Source organism: Triticum aestivum, chromosome 6B, assembly GCF_018294505.1.
Source record: "Triticum aestivum cultivar Chinese Spring chromosome 6B, IWGSC CS RefSeq v2.1, whole genome shotgun sequence".
NCBI classification, from domain to species: Eukaryota; Viridiplantae; Streptophyta; class Magnoliopsida; order Poales; family Poaceae; genus Triticum; species Triticum aestivum.
Window position 1 is genome coordinate 140,520,411 of NC_057810.1, and position 16,935 is coordinate 140,537,345.

Genomic DNA, 16,935 nt, shown 5'->3' on the forward strand with positions numbered 1-16,935 from the left:
TGTTTTTGGAACATATTCATTCACCTTCAGTTCAGGAAGATCCTTTCACTGAAGAATCACCACAACCCAAGAGCGCCACAGATCCGACTGAAGTCGAAATCCCAGCCGTGGTCGACTTAGTCATGGAGGTTTTGGTCATCACTCCCGACTAGACGGTGCCGTACATTGCATACATTCTTAGGAAAGAACTTACAGAGGATGAAGAAGAGGCTCGACAAATCGTCTGACGATCTAAAGCCTTTACCATGATAAAAGGTCAGTTGTTCAGAGAAAGTGTAACGGGGGTCTGCCAGAAGTGCATCACGCCAGAAGAAGGCCGAATGATCCTCAATGATATTCACTCGGGGACTTGTGGTCACCATGCGTCCTCTTGGACCATCGTGGCCAAAGCATACCGAGCTAGATTTTACTAGCCACGTGCCAATGAGATGGCAAAGAAATAGTGGACAAGTGTGAAGGTTGTCAGTTTTACTCCAACATGTCCCATAAACCTGCATCAACTCTCAAGACTATTCCACTCATCTGGCCTTTTGCTGTCTGGGGATTGGACATTGTTGGACCTCTGAGGACTGGTAGGAGTGGATTTACCCATGTGTTAGTAGCAGTCGACAAGTTTACCAGATGGATCGAAGCCAAGCCCATTAAAAACCTTTAAGCAAGTACAACTGTAAGTTTCATCAGGGAATTGATATTCAGATATGGTGTTCCGCACAGCATCATCACAGATAATGGATCAAACTTCGACTATGATGAATTCAGAGCCTTTTGTGCTTCCCAAGGCACAAGAGTCGATTACACTTCGGTCGCTCATCCTTAGTCGAATGGGCAGGCTGAATGAGCAAATGGATTGATTCTCAAAGGACTGAAACCCCGGTTGATGCGTGACCTCAAGCATGAAGCAGGAGCTTGGGTCAATGAACTCCCATCAGTACTTTGGGGATTGAGGACAACTCCTAATCGGTTGACTGGACGGACTCCATTCTTCTTAGTCTATGGAGCCGAAGCCGTACTCCCGAGTGATTTTCTCCACAACACGCCTCGAGTTGAACTCTTCTCAGAAGAGCAAGCAGAGCAGGCTCGGCAAGATGCAGTTGATCTCCTGGAAGAGGAAAGAGAGATGGCCTTGATCCTCGACCATTTATCAGCAAGACCTGCATCGATTCCATGCCAGAAACGTAAGGGGTCGGGCATTTCAGGAAGGAGACTTGGTTCTTCGAGTGGACCAGCAGAAACCACACAAGCTCGCTCCTTCTTGGGAAGGCCCTTTCGTCGTCACCAAAGTTCTCCACAATGGAGCGTATCGTCTTTTCAATGTTGAGCACAATAAAGATGAGTGATACGTCTCCAACGTATCTATAATTTATGAAGCATTCATGCTATTTTATTATCTATTTTGAATGATTATGGGATTTATTATACACTTTTATATTACTTTTGGGACTAACCTATTAACCAGAGGCCAAGCCCATATTGCTGTTTTATTGCCTGTTTCAGTATTTCGAAGAAAAGGAATATCAAACGGAGTCCAAACAGAATGAAACCTTCGGCAACGTGATTTTTTGGAAGAATATGATCCTGGAGACTTGGAGTTCACGTCAGAAGATCCTCGAGGAAGCCATGAGATAGGAGGGCGCGCCCCCCTACTGGGCGCGCCCCCCTGCCTCGTGGGCCCCTCGAGGCTCCCCCGACTGACTTCTTTCGCCTATATAAGCCTACGTACCCTAAAAACATCGAATATCAAGATAGATCGGGAGTTCCGCCGCCGCAAGCCTCTGTAGCCACCAAAAACCTCTCGGGAGTCTGTTCTGGCACCCTTCCGGAGGGGGAACCCATCACCGGTGGCCATCTTCATCATCCCGGCGCTCTCCATGACGAGGAGGGAGTAGTTCACCCTCGGGGCTGAGGGTATGTACCAGTAGCTATGTGTTTGATCTCTCTCTCGTGTTCTCTCTATGGCACGATCTTGATGTATCGTGAGCTTTGCTATTATAGTTGGATCTTATGATGTTTCTCCCCCTCTACTCTCTTGTGATGAATTGAGTTTCCCTCTTGAAGTTAGCTTATCGGATTGAGTCTTTGTTTGAGAACACTTGATGTATGTCTTGCCGTGTTTATCTGTGGTGACAGTGGGATATCACGTGCCACTTGATGTATGTTTTGGTGACCAACTTGCGGGTTCCGCCCATGAACCTATGCATAGGGGTTGGCACACATTTTCTTGACTCTCTGGTAGAAACTTTGGGGCACTCTTTGAAGTACTTTGTGTTGGTTGGATGAATCTGAGCTTGTGTGATGCATATCATATAATCATGCCCACGGATACTTGAGGTGACAATGGAGTATCTAGGTGACATTAGGGTTTTGGTTGATTTGTGTCTTAAGGTGTTATTATAGTACGAACTCTTTAATAGATTGATCCGAAAGAATAACTTTGAGGTGTTCGTACCCTACTGTCGGGGATATACCCCGCGGTATGACCCGACTGGAGTTGTAAACCAGCGGATGGTAAACCGGCGGAGAGTCAAGACAGATGGCTAAGACAGACGGTAAACCGGCTGGTGGTAAACCGGCAGACAGTTAAGACAGATGGCTAAGACAGACGGTAAACCGGCGAGTGTTAAACTGGCAGAGTTAAGACAGATGGTAGCACCGGCAGAGTTAAGACAATGTTAAACCTGCAGACCATGTTAAACCGGCAGACCATGTTAAACCGACAGACCATGTTAAACCGGCAGACTATGTTAAACCGACAGACAATGTTAAACCGGCAGACAATGTTAAACCGGCAGACAATGTTAAACCGACAGATGTTAAGAAGCCCAGAAAAGGAAGTCAAAATAGTTTAAGTCTTAGTCCGAGATGGACTCTACATGTAACCCGCCCCTTCAACTTATATAAGGAGGGGCAGGGCTCCCCAAAGAGGGACAAGCAAGAAACAATATATAGGCTAGACACAACTAGAGGAGAGCCGGTTTACGGCGACTCCCTCGTGATGATAATTGAGATCTAGCCTCAAACAGCATGTAGGGTTTTTACCGGATGACGTTTCCCGGGGCCCGAAGCTGTCTAAACCCTTGTCTTGTGTTGCGTCTCTCGATTCCGCTCAACCCCTCTCAAGCTACCACATAGATGCGTTGGCCTCGCGACTAAGTCCTCACACTAAGGACATCTGACGTGTTAATTCCATGACACCTACCATAATCTCTTCATTTGTTCTTCGCTATTAGTGGCTTTGGAGTGACTCTTTGTTGCATGTTGAGGGATTGTTATATGATCTATCTATGTTATTATTGTTGAGAGAACTTGCACTAGTGAAAGTATGAACCCTAGGCCTTGTTTCCTAGCATTGCAATACCGTTTACGCTCACTTTTATCATTAGTTACCTTGCTGTTTTTATATTTTCAGATTACAAAAACCTTTATCTACCATCCATATTGCACTTGTATCACCATCTCTTCGCTGAACTAGTGCACCTATACAATTTACCATTGTATTGGGTGTGTTGGGGACACAAGAGACTTTTTGTTATTTGGTTGCAGGGTTGTTTGAGAGAGACCATCTTCATCCTACGCCTCCCACGGATTGATAAACCTTAGGTCATCCACTTGAGGGAAATTTGCTACTGTCCTACAAACCTGTGCACTTGTAGGCCCAACAACGTCTACAAGAAGAAGGTTGTGTGGTAGACATCAAGCTCTTTTCTGGCGCCGTTGCTGGGGAGGTGAGTGCTTGAAGGTATATCTTTAGATCTTGCAATTGAATATTTTTGTTTCTTGTTTTATCACTAGTTTAGTTTATAAAAGAAAACTACAAAAAATATGGTTTGAGTTTGTCTCATACACTTCGTCTTTTTAATATCTTTCGTGAGTATGATGGAAAGGAAAATTGTGCTCAAGTGCTAGAAGAAGAATGCATTAGAATGCTTGATACTAAATATTTGAATGATGAGCATGATTGCAATGTTGTTAGTATGAACTCTTTGAATATCCGTAGTACTAATGATGATTGCACTAGTTATGATAAAAATGTCTCTTATGAGCATGTTGATTTTTGTGGAGTGCGTGTTCGCATGAACACACCAAATAGAGAAGATATATATTGCAAGATGCATAAGCATTTAGAAACTAAATGGTTGCAAGAAAGGCAAGATGTGAGTGCTGAAAATTTAAATTTCCTTTGCCGTACTTGTGAACTTTGCAATGAATGTGGTCATTTACATCTCCGATGCAAATTGTTTCATGATCGAATCGTGTCCAAAAATTGTGATGATTTGATCTCCCTTGCTCATTATAATGAACTTAGTTTGCTTTTGGGTTATGAAGAATTGAAATGTTTAATGAAGGACCTTCCAGAATTTGCCCATAAGAAATTCCTTGATATTGATCTAGAGAAGATTTATTTATATTGTTCGGAGAATTGCATTGAAAATCCTTATATTGCCAATTACCTAAAGAAAAGAAAGCAAATAGAAGATGAAGAGAATACTAATGAAAGGGAAGAGACTTCCCAATATCCTCCTATTGTTTCTTATGATGAATCAGGTAACGAGAAGGAGCTTTCTATTCAACCAATCTCGTCTATAAGGAGCTCAAAGAGGAAGATTGAACCCACACATAACGTGAAGAAGAAAAAGAAAAGAAGGAGCAACAAAGGTAAAAAGGTATCCCTCCCAAATGACGTTGCTCCTACTACTCATTGTGATGATGATAATTGCTTTACTATTGGTGCTATCCATATTTTTAATGATGAGAGTGATTATGCTTATGATATGAAAGGGTCCAAGCTTGGGGAAGCTATGTTTGATGAGGATGAAATATTTGAGAATATATTTGCTGAAGTTAATGTTTGTCCCAAGCTTGGGGATGCTATGTTTAACGAAGATGATATTTTTAGCATCCCAAGTTTTGATATGCAAAGTTGTTATGATGATAGCATGCCTCCTATTTATGATGGTTATATTGATGAAAGTTGGTTTGGAACAGTGTCAACTTTAGGAAGTAGTTATCCCACTATTTTGGAGGATGTTGAATCTTACTGTGATGAATACGAAAGTGGAAGTGGAAGAGTGTCAACTTTATTTAGTGATTCCACTATCTTGGGAGAGGTTTCAATCAACTATGATGAGAACGAAGTTGCTACTTATGATGATTATTGTGATGAAACTTATGCTATAAAAAGTAGTGATGATTATATTTATAAATCTTGTCATCATTATGATTACCCCTTTTCTGAACATTACTCTTTTAATGTGGAAACAATTTTTAGTGTTCAAGTCTCTTATGATACTCCCACTATTCCGAATGAGAAGAATTGTGCTTATGTGGAGAGTAGTAAATTTTCTATGCTTTTAGATCATGAAAAGAATTCTTTAGGTGCCGGTTATATTGTTGAATTCATTCATGATGCTACTGAAAATTATTATGAGGGAGGAATATATGCTTGTAGGAATTGCAATAATGTCAAGTTTCGTCTCTATGTGCTTAAATTTTTGAAGCTATGCTTGTTTTACCTTCCTATGCTAGTTGATTATTGTTCCCATAAGTTGTTTGCTCACAAAATCCCTATGCATAGGAAGTGGGTTAGACTTAGATTTGCTAGTCATATGCTTCATGATGCCCCCGTTATGTTCCAATTCTTATCTTTTATGTGAGCATCATTGTCACCATCATGCCTAGCTAGAAAGGCATTAAAGAAAAGTGCTTGTTGGGAGACAACCCAATATTTATCCTTACTGTTTTTGTGTGTCCACATGATTATGCTACTCTAGTAATCATGTTTTATAGCTTTTGTTTCAATAAAGTGCCAAGTAAGACCTTTAGGATAGCTTACGGTGATAGTTGTGTTGATCCTGCTGAAAATCAGAAACTTTTGCACCCAGTAAATTAGTTTTGTTAATTCAAAGAAACGTGCTCTGGATCTGATCCTTTTTTATTTGGATTGGTACACAAATTTCTTAGGACTTCTTAATTTGGTAGGATTTTTGGAGTTCCAGAAGTGTACTTTTGATACAGATTACTACAGACTGTTCTGTTTTTGACAGATTCTGTTTTCTATATGTTGTTTGCTTATTTTGATCAATCTATGAGTAGTATCGGAGGGTATGAACCATAGAGAAGTTGGAATACAGTAGATATTACACCAATATGAATTTAGAATGAGTTCATTACAGTACCTAAGTGGTGGTTTTATTTTCTTATACTAACGGAGCTTACGAGTTTTCTGTTGAGTTTTGTGTTGTGGAGTTTTCAAGTTTTGGGTAAGGATTTGATGGAATATGGAATAAAGAGTGGAAAGAGCCTAAGCTTGGGGATGCCCAAGGCACCCCAAGGTAATATTCAAGGACAACCAAGAGCCTAAGCTTGGGGATGCCCCGGAAGGCATCCCCTCTTTCGTCTTCGTTCATTGGTAACTTTACTTGGAGCTATATTTTTTATTCACCACATGATATGTGTTTTGCTTGGAGCGTCATTTTCTTTTATTAGTATTTGCTTTATGATATTTATAATAATGTTTTGCATCTTTAGTTTCAATAAAAAGTCAAGGATAGCCTTTACCATGCTTATTTTGCTAGTATACATGTTGCTGTTTGAAAACAGAAAGTTTACCGCTGTTGCAAAAATTCCCTAGAAAAGTCAGAGCATGATATAATGTTGAAACTTTTTTCATGACGAGATCTGATAAATTTACTACAGTGGGAATTTTATTTCATAATTTTTGGAGTTAGGGAAGTATGATGAATCTTGCATTCTTTACAGGCTGTACTGTTTTGACAGTTTGCTGTTATGTTTGCATTGTTTGCATATGTTTGCTTGTTTAATGATTCTATTTGAGGATAGGAGTATTAAATATGCAGAGGCATTTAGTATGAAATGTTGAACAATAATTTTAGTGATTTGTTACAGTAGAAAATGATAAGGTTTTGCATTGGTTTATACTAACCTATCTCACGAGTTCTTGTTGAGTTTGTTGTGGATGAAGCTTTTGATAAAAAGAGAAACCATGATATGAGAGGAATTAGGGAGACACAAAAGCTCAAGCTTGGGGATTCCCAAGGCACCCCACGATTATATTTCAACAAGTCTCAGGCATCCAAGCTTGGGGATGCCCCAGTAGGCATCCCACCTTTCTTCTTCAACAACTATCGGTTAGTATCGGTTGAACCTAAGTTTTTGCTTCTTCACATGAGTTGTGCTATCCTTGCAACGTTATTTTATTTTGTTTTGTTTGATGTTTGAATACAATACCATAATCTGAAATTCTTTAATGAGAGAGAGTCTTCGCATAGTTACATACTTATTTAGCTACTCATTGATCTTCACTTATATCTTTTTGGAGTAGTTTATCATTTACTCGTGTGCTTCACTTATATCCTATGAGTAAATGGTTGAATGAGTTGATTGTCATAAATCTGAAATTATATATGTTTCATTTGCTTATCCCATGGGGAGTAATGACTTCACATCTAAAAAGTAGTGGTTGTAAATTTATTGAAGGTTAGCAAGCATTGTATTGGTCACTTGAACAATTCATGAAAGAATATTGAAGGAAGAGAGATTTCATATATAAATACACTATAATAGACATCTTATAATTGGGAGCACTCATTAAGTATGACATGCTAAAGAGTTGATGTCGGACAAGGAAGACAACATAATGGTTTATGTTTTCCGACATCTCAGTTTAAGTATATTGTCATGGATCATTCAAACATGTTGAGCTTGCCTTTCCCCCTCATGCTAGCCAAAATTCCTTGCACCAAGTAGAGATACTACCTGTGCTTCTAGATAACCTTAAACCCAGTTTTGCCATGAGAGTCCACCATACCTACCTATGGATTGAGTAAGATCCTTCAAGTAAGTTGTCATCGGTGCAAGCAATAAAAATTGCTCTCTAAATATGTATGATCTTTTGGTGTGAAGAAAATAGCTTTATACGGATCTTGTTATGGAAACAATAAAAGTGACGGACTGCATAATAAAGGTCCATATACAAGTGGCAATATAAAGTGACGTTCATTCTCATTAAGATTTTGTGCATCCAACCCTAAAAGTGCATGACAACCTCTGCTTCCCTCTGCGAAGGGCCTATCTTTTACTTTATGTCTTTTACTTTATGCAAGATTCAAGGTGATCTTCACCTTTCCCTTTTTCATTTTATCCTTTGGCAAGCACCTCGTGTTGGGAAGATCCTGATATATATATATCCAATTGGATGTAAGTTAGCATGAACTATTATTGTTGACATCACCCAAAGGTGAATACGTTAGGAGGCAAGACTATAAGCCCCTATCTTTCTCAGTGTCCGATTGAAACTTCATAACCATTAGTATTGCGTGAGTGTTAGCAATTGTAGAAGACTATATGATAGTTGAGTATGTGGAGTTTGCTATTCCTGAAAATAAGATGAATTGCAATTGTTTGATGACTGAGAATGAATTTGCTAGTTTTCAAGAAAGTTTATGGTCTATGCTTTGACATGTGAATTGCTTGTTACTTTACCGTGAGAAGTTTTATGAGATGAACTACTGTTATGACTTATTATCATGCTAGAAAAGGTGATTGAAATTATCATTGATCAAACTTGTGCACCTTCTAGCATTCACACTTCATAAATTCTTTCTTTATCATTTACCTACTCGAGGACGACTAGGAATTAAGCTTGGGGATGTTGATAGGTCTCCAACGTATCTATAATTTATGAAGCATTCATGTTATTTTATTATCTGTTTTGAATGATTATGGGCTTTATTATACACTTTTATATTACTTTTGGGACTAACCTATTAACCGGAGGCCCGCCCCATATTGTTGTTTTATTGCCTGTTTCAGTATTTCAAAGAAAAGGAATATCAAACGGAGTCCAAACGGAATGAAACTTTCGACAGCGTGATTTTTTGGAAGAATATGATCCTGGAGACTTGGAGTTCACGTCAGAAGATCCTCGAGGCAGCCACGAGATAGGAGGGCGCCCCCCTACTGGGCGCACCCCCTGTCTCGTGGGCCCCTCGAGGCTCCCCCGACCGACTTCTTTCGCCTATATAAGCCTACGTACCCTAAAAACATCGAATATCAAGATAGATCGGGAGTTCCGACGCCGCAAGCCTCTGTAGCCACCAAAAACCTCTCGGGAGTCCATTCCGGCACCCTGCCGGAGGGGGAACCCATCACCGGTGGCCATCTTCATCATCCTGGCGCTCTTATGTGTGTGATCTCTCTCTCTCGTGTTCTCTCTATGGCACAATCTTGATGTATCGCGAGCTTTGCTATTATAGTTGGATCTTATGATGGTTCTCCCCCTCTACTCTCTTGTGATGAATTGAGTTTCCCTCTTGAAGTTATCTTATCGGATTGAGTCTTTGTTTGAGAACACTTGATGTATGGCTTGCCGTGTTTATCTGTGGTGACAATGGGATATCACGTGCCACTTGATGTATGTTTTGGTGACCAACTTGCGGGTCCCGCCCACGAACCTATGCATAGGGGTTGGCACACGTTTTCTTGACTCTCCGGTAGAAAATTTGGGGCACTCTTTGAAGTACTTTGTGTTGGTTGGATGAATCTGAGATTGTGTGATGCATATCGTATAATCATGCCCACGGATACTTGAGGTGACAATGGAGTATCTAGGTGATATTAGGGTTTTGGTTGATTTGTCTCTTAAGGTGTTATTCTAGTACGAACTCTTTAATAGATTGATCCGAAAGAATAACTTTGAGGTGGTTTCGTACCCTACCATAATCTCTTCGTTTGTTCTCCGCTATTAGTGGCTTTGGAGTGACTCTTTGTTGCATGTTGAGGGATTGTTATATGATCTATCTATGTTATTATTGTTGAGAGAACTTGCACTAGTGAAAGTATGAACCCTAGGCCTTGTTTCCTATCATTGAAATACCGTTTACGCTAACTTTTATCATTAGTTACCTTGCTGTTTTTATATTTTCAGATTACAAAAACCTTTATCTACCATCCATATTGCACTTGTATCACCATCTCTTCGCCGAACTAGTGCACCTATACAATTTACCATTGTATTGGGTGTGTTGGGGACACAAGAGACTTTTTGTTATTTGGTTGCAGAGTTGTTTGAGAGAGATCATCTTCATCCTATGCCTCCCACGGATTGATAAACCTTAGGTCATCCACTTGAGGGAAATTTGCTACTGTCCTACAAACCTGTGCACTTGCAGGCCCAACAACGTCTACAAGAAGAAGGTTGTGTAGTAGACATCAATGAGCCACGCGCTTGGAATGCGGAACTTCTCCGCCCTTTTTACTCTTAAAGTATTTAGACTGTTGAGATGTAATAAGAAGTACCCTTTAGTTTATTATCAAAAGACTTGATTTTACAGTCTTCCGAATGATTGTTGTTCATTTTTTACATGTTCTAAAATCCCCCAGTGGGTACCTTAGCTGCGAATCCGTTTGCCTAAGTTGAAGAGAAAATCATACCGACTGGTGAGTCTGCCTCTCACTCGGAGGTTTAGCTGCGAATCTGTTTCGCCTAAGCGATAAAAATCCTATCGAGTGGTGAGTCTGCCTCTCACTCGGGGGCTTAGCTGCAGCCCAGTACTCGCCTAAGTGATAAAAAATCCTACCGAGTGGTGAGTCTGCCTCTCACTCGGGGGCTTAGCTGCACTCCAGTACTCGCCTAAGTGATAAAAAATCCTACCGAGTGGTGAATCTGCCTCTCACTCGGAGGCTTAGCTGCAGTCCAGTACTCGCCTAAGTTTAAAAGGTCCTACCAAACGGTACGGGTTAGTCACGCCCCCCCTCGGGGCTGCACCGTCAAGAAGAAGGACGAGATTGTGGGAACAACCTTCCCGCTCATAAGCTTAGCTGCAGTCCAGTACTCGCCTAAGTTTGAAAAATCCTACCGAGTGGTGAGGAATCCTCCCACCCGGGGGCTTAGCTGCAGTCCAGTACTCGTCTAAGTTTGTAAAATCCTACCGAGTGGTGAGCAATCCTCCCACTCGGGGGCTTAGCTGCAGTCCAGTACTCGCCTAAGTTTGTAAAATCCTACCGAGTGGTGAGCAATCCTCCCACTCGGGGGCTTAGCTGCAGTCCAGTACTCGCCTAAGTTTGTAAAATCCTATCGAATGGTGAGCAATCCTCCCACTCGGAGGCTTAGCTGCAGTCCAGTACTCGCCTAAGTTTGAAAAATCCTACCGAGTGGTGAGCAATCCTCCCACTCAGGGGCTTAGCAAAGTCACTACAAAAAAAGACACATCCATGACATTTTGGGCCGAACGAGAAAATTTATGTCATACATATGACACTTCTATGACGATAATTGTGACAAAACCCGGTATCATCATAGATGTGGTGGGCTCCTACTTCTATGACAAAAAATCATGACAGAAAATGGGCTTTTCGTCCTGGGCGGGCCGGAGACGCAGCTGCATGACATTCTTTGGGCTATCCATGACGGAAAAAACCGTGGTAGAAGCGAGGGGGAGGAAAATTTCGGGGAGTTGTCGGTTATGGTGGGAGAGCAATGCGCATTTCTCTCGTACAGGTACGCACGTGTGTGCGAGGCGTTGGCTCTAACTGAACCCGAGCGAGGCGTTGGGCTCTAACTGAACCCGAGCGATTGCACTGCAGGCTACGCGTTACTGAACCCGAACGATCGATCGATGGCTGTTAACTGAACTCGATGGAGCGATTCCTTCGCTACTGCTGTTAACTGAAGCCGATCGATTGGATGAACAGTGAGCGTTGCGGGGGAGTTTGTATGAATAGTGAGCGGTGGCGTTGCCACTGGATGAACAGGAACCCGTGGTGTGGAGGGCTGGATGAATAGTAGACAGTGGAGGGGTGGCCGTGGAGGGGTGGTTGAACAGGACCTCGTGGTGTGGAGGGCTGGATGAACAGTAGACGGTGGAGGGGTGGCCGTGGAGGGGTGGTTGAACAGTAGCCGGTGGAGTAGCGCGCGGTGGAGGCTGGATGAACAGGATCATGTGGAGGCTGGAGGAGGTCGACAGTGGAGATGAACAGTATCCTGTGGAGTCCCATTTTGCGGTACGCCACACCCCTCCCGATGAATAGGACCCACATTTCGACCATAGAGCTCCAACACAAGTCCGTTTCGTCTGTTTTGCGGTACGCCACACCCCTCCCGATCAACAGGACCCCCGTTTCGACCGTAGGAGGTCCGTTTCCTCCGTTTTGCGGTACGCCACACCCCTCCCGATCAACAGGACCCCCATTTCAACCATAGGAGGTCCGTTTCCTCCGTTTTGTGGTACGCCATACCCCTCCCGATGAACAGGATCCCGTTTCGAACGTGGCCGGTCGAACACAAGGCTGTTGCCTCCATTGTGCGGTACGCCAGGCCTCGTTTCCATCGCCTGTTCCGTCCAAGCCCTCCCGATGAACACGACCACGCATTCCGTTTCGACCCAGCCGGTTGGCTCCCACGCGTTCCGTTGCCTCCCGATGAACACGACGCATTCCGTTGCCTCCCCATGAACACGACGACGACGCTGTTTCTCCGTTCTGACCCAGCCATGTACGTATGTGCGAGTAGGCGTTTGAAACCCTGCCCGTATGTACGTATGTGGCCGTATTTTCTTTCTTGCACCCTCACCGCTGTACGTACGTGTACATGCTATGTGCGCGCCTCTACTACGACACGTGCGCGCCTCTACATCTACGACACGTGCGCATCTCTACATCGACCAGTATGTACGTACACGTTCGTGACCAGAATGACAACGCTACGTATGCTTCGACCAGGTGGGTCCCGACTGTCAGGCACTTCCTTGCGTGCGAAGATGTAGCTGGTGGGTCCCAGCAGTCAGGGGGGCGAATCGTTTTGTTTTTTTTTTGCCCGGACGCACTTCCTTGCGAGCGAAGGTGTAGCTGGTGGGTCCCAGCAGTCAGGGAGGAAACGTTTTTTCGCGAAATATGGTGGCCCGTCCGGTGGGTCCCCGCTGTCAGGTGGAGGAATAATTATTTTGCGCGTAATAAGGAGGCACTTGCTTGTTGCGACCGTGGACCCAGCTGTCAGCCTCTCCACGTACAGTCCACATCCGATGGAAGCCGTTCCTTGACCATGTTGACCACGCCGTGCCGAGAGCACCAGGGCGGTGGACGACGGCAAGGCCTAGGAAGGGGATGAAACAAAGCCGGGGAAGACGCGGCAATGGATGCCCACGCGTAGAGGAGTACGAGGGTTCACTGGTTTGCTGCGGTGTGAGGCTACCGTCGCTGCAGAATAACAGGGGGTGTGGGTGAGTAGAGGGATGGCCTGGCTAGCGGTGGGAGTAGCAGGGGGCGGTGAGTCCTCCACCGCATCGCAGCCGACCACGGGAGGCAGGATCACGAGGCACGACCGGCGCTGCTTTGGGCGGCTGGAGCAAGAAGACCAGAGGTTGAAGAAGCACTACGGCCATTGGATGGACATCGTACGGTCACTGGAGCTAGAATCGTGCTTATTGACTAAGTTGACAAAGCCCTCCGTCCCCGCCAACTAAGTAGGCCCACAAGTCAGCCTACCACTATACTGGGTCCCAGCTAACAGGGGGAGTATTCATTTTTTTGTGCGTAATAAGGAGGCACTTCCTTGCGTGCGAAGATATAGTTGGTGGGTCCGAGCTGTCAGCGGCGGTGTCGGTGTCAAAATCGGCGGATCTCGGGTAGGGGGTCCCGAGCTGTGCGTCTAGGCGGATGATAACAGGAGACAAGGGACACGATGTTTTTACCCAGGTTCGGGCCCTCTCGATGGAGGTAAAACCCTACTCCTGCTTGATTGATATTGATGATATGGGTAGTACAAGAGTAGATCTACCACGAGATCAAGGAGGCTAAACCCTAGAAGCTAGCCTATGGTATGATTGGTATATATCCTATGGACTAAAACCCTCCGGTTTATATAGACACCGGAGAGGGCTAGGGTTACACAGAGTCGGTTACAATGGTAGGAGATCTACATATCCGTATCGCCAAGCTTGCCTTCCACGCCAAGGAAAGTCCCATCCGAAAATTGGGACGAAGTCTTCAATCTTGTATCTTCATAGTCTTGGAGTCCGACCGACGGTGATAGTTCGGCTCTTCGGACACCCCCTAGTCCAGGACTCACTCAGTAGCCCCCAAACCAGGCTTCAATGTCGATGAGTCCGGCTCGCATATCGTCTTCGGCACTGCAAGGCGGGTTCTTCTCCAAATTCCATGTACTCGCCGAATGGTGTCCAACTTCTTATAAATTATGCGCTCCTTGGCTTCTACGTCCAATAATGGCCATCTTCCACGTGTCGTACGAATGCGAAAAGCCAGGGTATTTTTATATTCTACCCCCTACCTGCGCGAGTGAGCTGCCTATAAAGAGAGGCGAGGATCCAGATCCGAATCACACCATCCTCCTTCCACGAGCATTCATCGGAGCGCCTCTGACCAAAGATCCATTCCATCATGGACAGTCGACGCGGCTCCTCCTCTCGCACTCCCAGCCCTCAGCCAGGAGATTGGGGGAGATGCTCGGTCCCGCATAGTGAGCTGGTGACACTCCAAGCTGAGGGATTTCTTCCCCCGGCCTTTATGATGCCGGTTCGAGCCGGACTTGCCACCTACAAGGGCGGAAAACAGGCGGAGAGCGTCCCCAATCCCTCCAAAGGAGAGCGGGTATGCTTCGTCCCTTATCTAATAAGGGGACTCGGATTTCCCATACATCCGTTTCTCCGGGGGCTCCTGGAGTTCTATGGACTCCAGCTTCACCATCTCACGCCTGCCTCCATCCTGCACATCGCGGGCTTTGTAGCCCTTTGCGAGCTGTTCTTGGGCATCGAGGCCCATTTTGCGCTGTGGAAGAGATTATTCTGCCTCGTGCCCCGTTCTCATGAGGGGTCGATATATCAAGTGGGCGGAGCTAAAATATGGCGCATCGCCGGGACCGGATATCTATCCGGAACCCCGAAGAAGGCGTCCGAAGACTGGCCTTCGGAATGGTTTTACATGGAAGACGCCCTGCTGCCGGACCCAGTTCGAATCGGCCTCCCGGAGTTCAGCAATGCTCCTCTACGGAAACGCCTGAGTTGGCGCCCGCGGAGCCCTCAACGGGAGAATGATGGGGACGTTCAATATCTGATGGGCTGAATAAGGTTATTGGCTCATTCCGGATTAACCATGATTGGAGTCATGGCCACATGCATCATGCGAGGGGTGTAGCCGCTCCAATACAGGGGCCACCCCATGTGGGATTTCAATGGGGAGGATGATGCCACCCTCCATGGCCGCAAGGGGCCGGGATCGGTAGATGATCTGGTGAAGATCCTGTTCGGCCTATACAAAGGGTAGAAGGAGGACTTCCTTCGTGTGAGTCCATTAAATGGATTTTCGATGAGCAACCCTCGGAGCTGGGTAAGCAGACGTTTGTCTATCCGATCCATATTCCGAAGTTGAGTGTCTCACTTTGTGATTTTGACGCAGGAACTGCGCCGGGCCGTAGAGAATATACACAGCCCAGCTCCACAACCCGAGGATCCGGAACGATCCGTCGATCCGGCCTCCGAAGAGGATCCAGACATAAAGTTGGAGCTGATTGAGGGGGTGTTCCACCAACTTAGTATTGACAGTGCTTTGGTTGCCATTACGGCCGACTACCCCGGCATATCTCCGGTTCCCTAGGTAACTGTGACCGGAGTCCTGATACCATTACTTATCCATGCTTATTTCTGACCACCGTATACCAATGGTGTTCCGCAGGAGGTGCCTCCGAGGCGGGAAGCCGAACCCGCGGCGGCTGGCCAACAAGGGGCAGCTCGCCCCAGCAGGCGGAAGAGAAGTGCGGCGAGGATTGAGACGTCGCCGCAACGGTATGGCTCGCCACCATGTTTCGGAAAAAGGTTCCTGGAAGGCATATTAATGCTCATGGCTTTTTCAGGAGAAAAAGTGCTCGCCGGACTATGTCCGGGGAGATTGCCAATCAAACCTCCGCCGGCCAGGCTCCAACGCCAGGTCCGGAGGGGGAGGCGAACGCAGGGCGCGCGTCGGGTGCCCCTCCAATGGAGGACGCCGACAGGTTGTCTGCCACCAGATCTGCGGTGGAGAGCGCTATGAATCACAGGCGCCGCCGGACAGTTCTTCGTGATGCATGCTTCTCCCCGAAGGCGTTAAATGCCTTCAATTCGGGAGATGCGCACCTCCGTGTTGCTCAAGATGGTCTAGCTCGAGCCACGGAGCAGTACGTAAAAGACATACGGCTGAGTAATTTTGACAGTTATATATGCCAGTAGCCCCCGAGACTTAAAATAGTTAGAATAACTGATTTAAGGATCATTTGTTATGCAGGATCTTACGGAGAAGAATACCCACCTGTCCCAGGAGCTGCAAGAGTGCAAGGCCCAACTTGAGGCTGCACTAGCCGCCGCAGGGGGAGCCACAGAGACCCCCTCTGGTAATACATAATTCGAAAGATAAGTAATTTGTGAAGTGCGGCGTGTGTATAAGTCTGACAATAATATTGCAGATGGTGCCGGACTAGATCCGGACAGGCAGCAGCTACTACGCCAGCTAAAGGCCGGCGAGAAGGTGCTGACAAGGGTGCGGCAGGAGAAGAATAACCTCCAAGATGCCAACACTCAGCTGGGCGAGGAACTAAAAGATGTTCGGGTCCAGCTGTCTTACTCCGTGAAGGAGAATCTGCGGCTTCGTCGCGGCATTTACGGTAAGTGCTTGAACGAACTTTTGAAAACAAGAGTTTGGCGAGGAAGTCGATTAACCAAAATATGTCTGTAGGTATGCTCACAGGCCGTCCTGCAGAGGAAATGCCCGGTTCAACGGTTGACCAGCTTCCCGAGCTGTTACAACTGCACGAACGAGTTCGGCAGGTGATGAGCGGCGTCGCCCAGGCCTTATGGCCGTCCGTCTCCCTACCCGAGGGTCTTGGAGGGCTTGTGGAGAAGCTTCAGGGAGCTCGGCGGCGCTTCCATCTATGGAAGA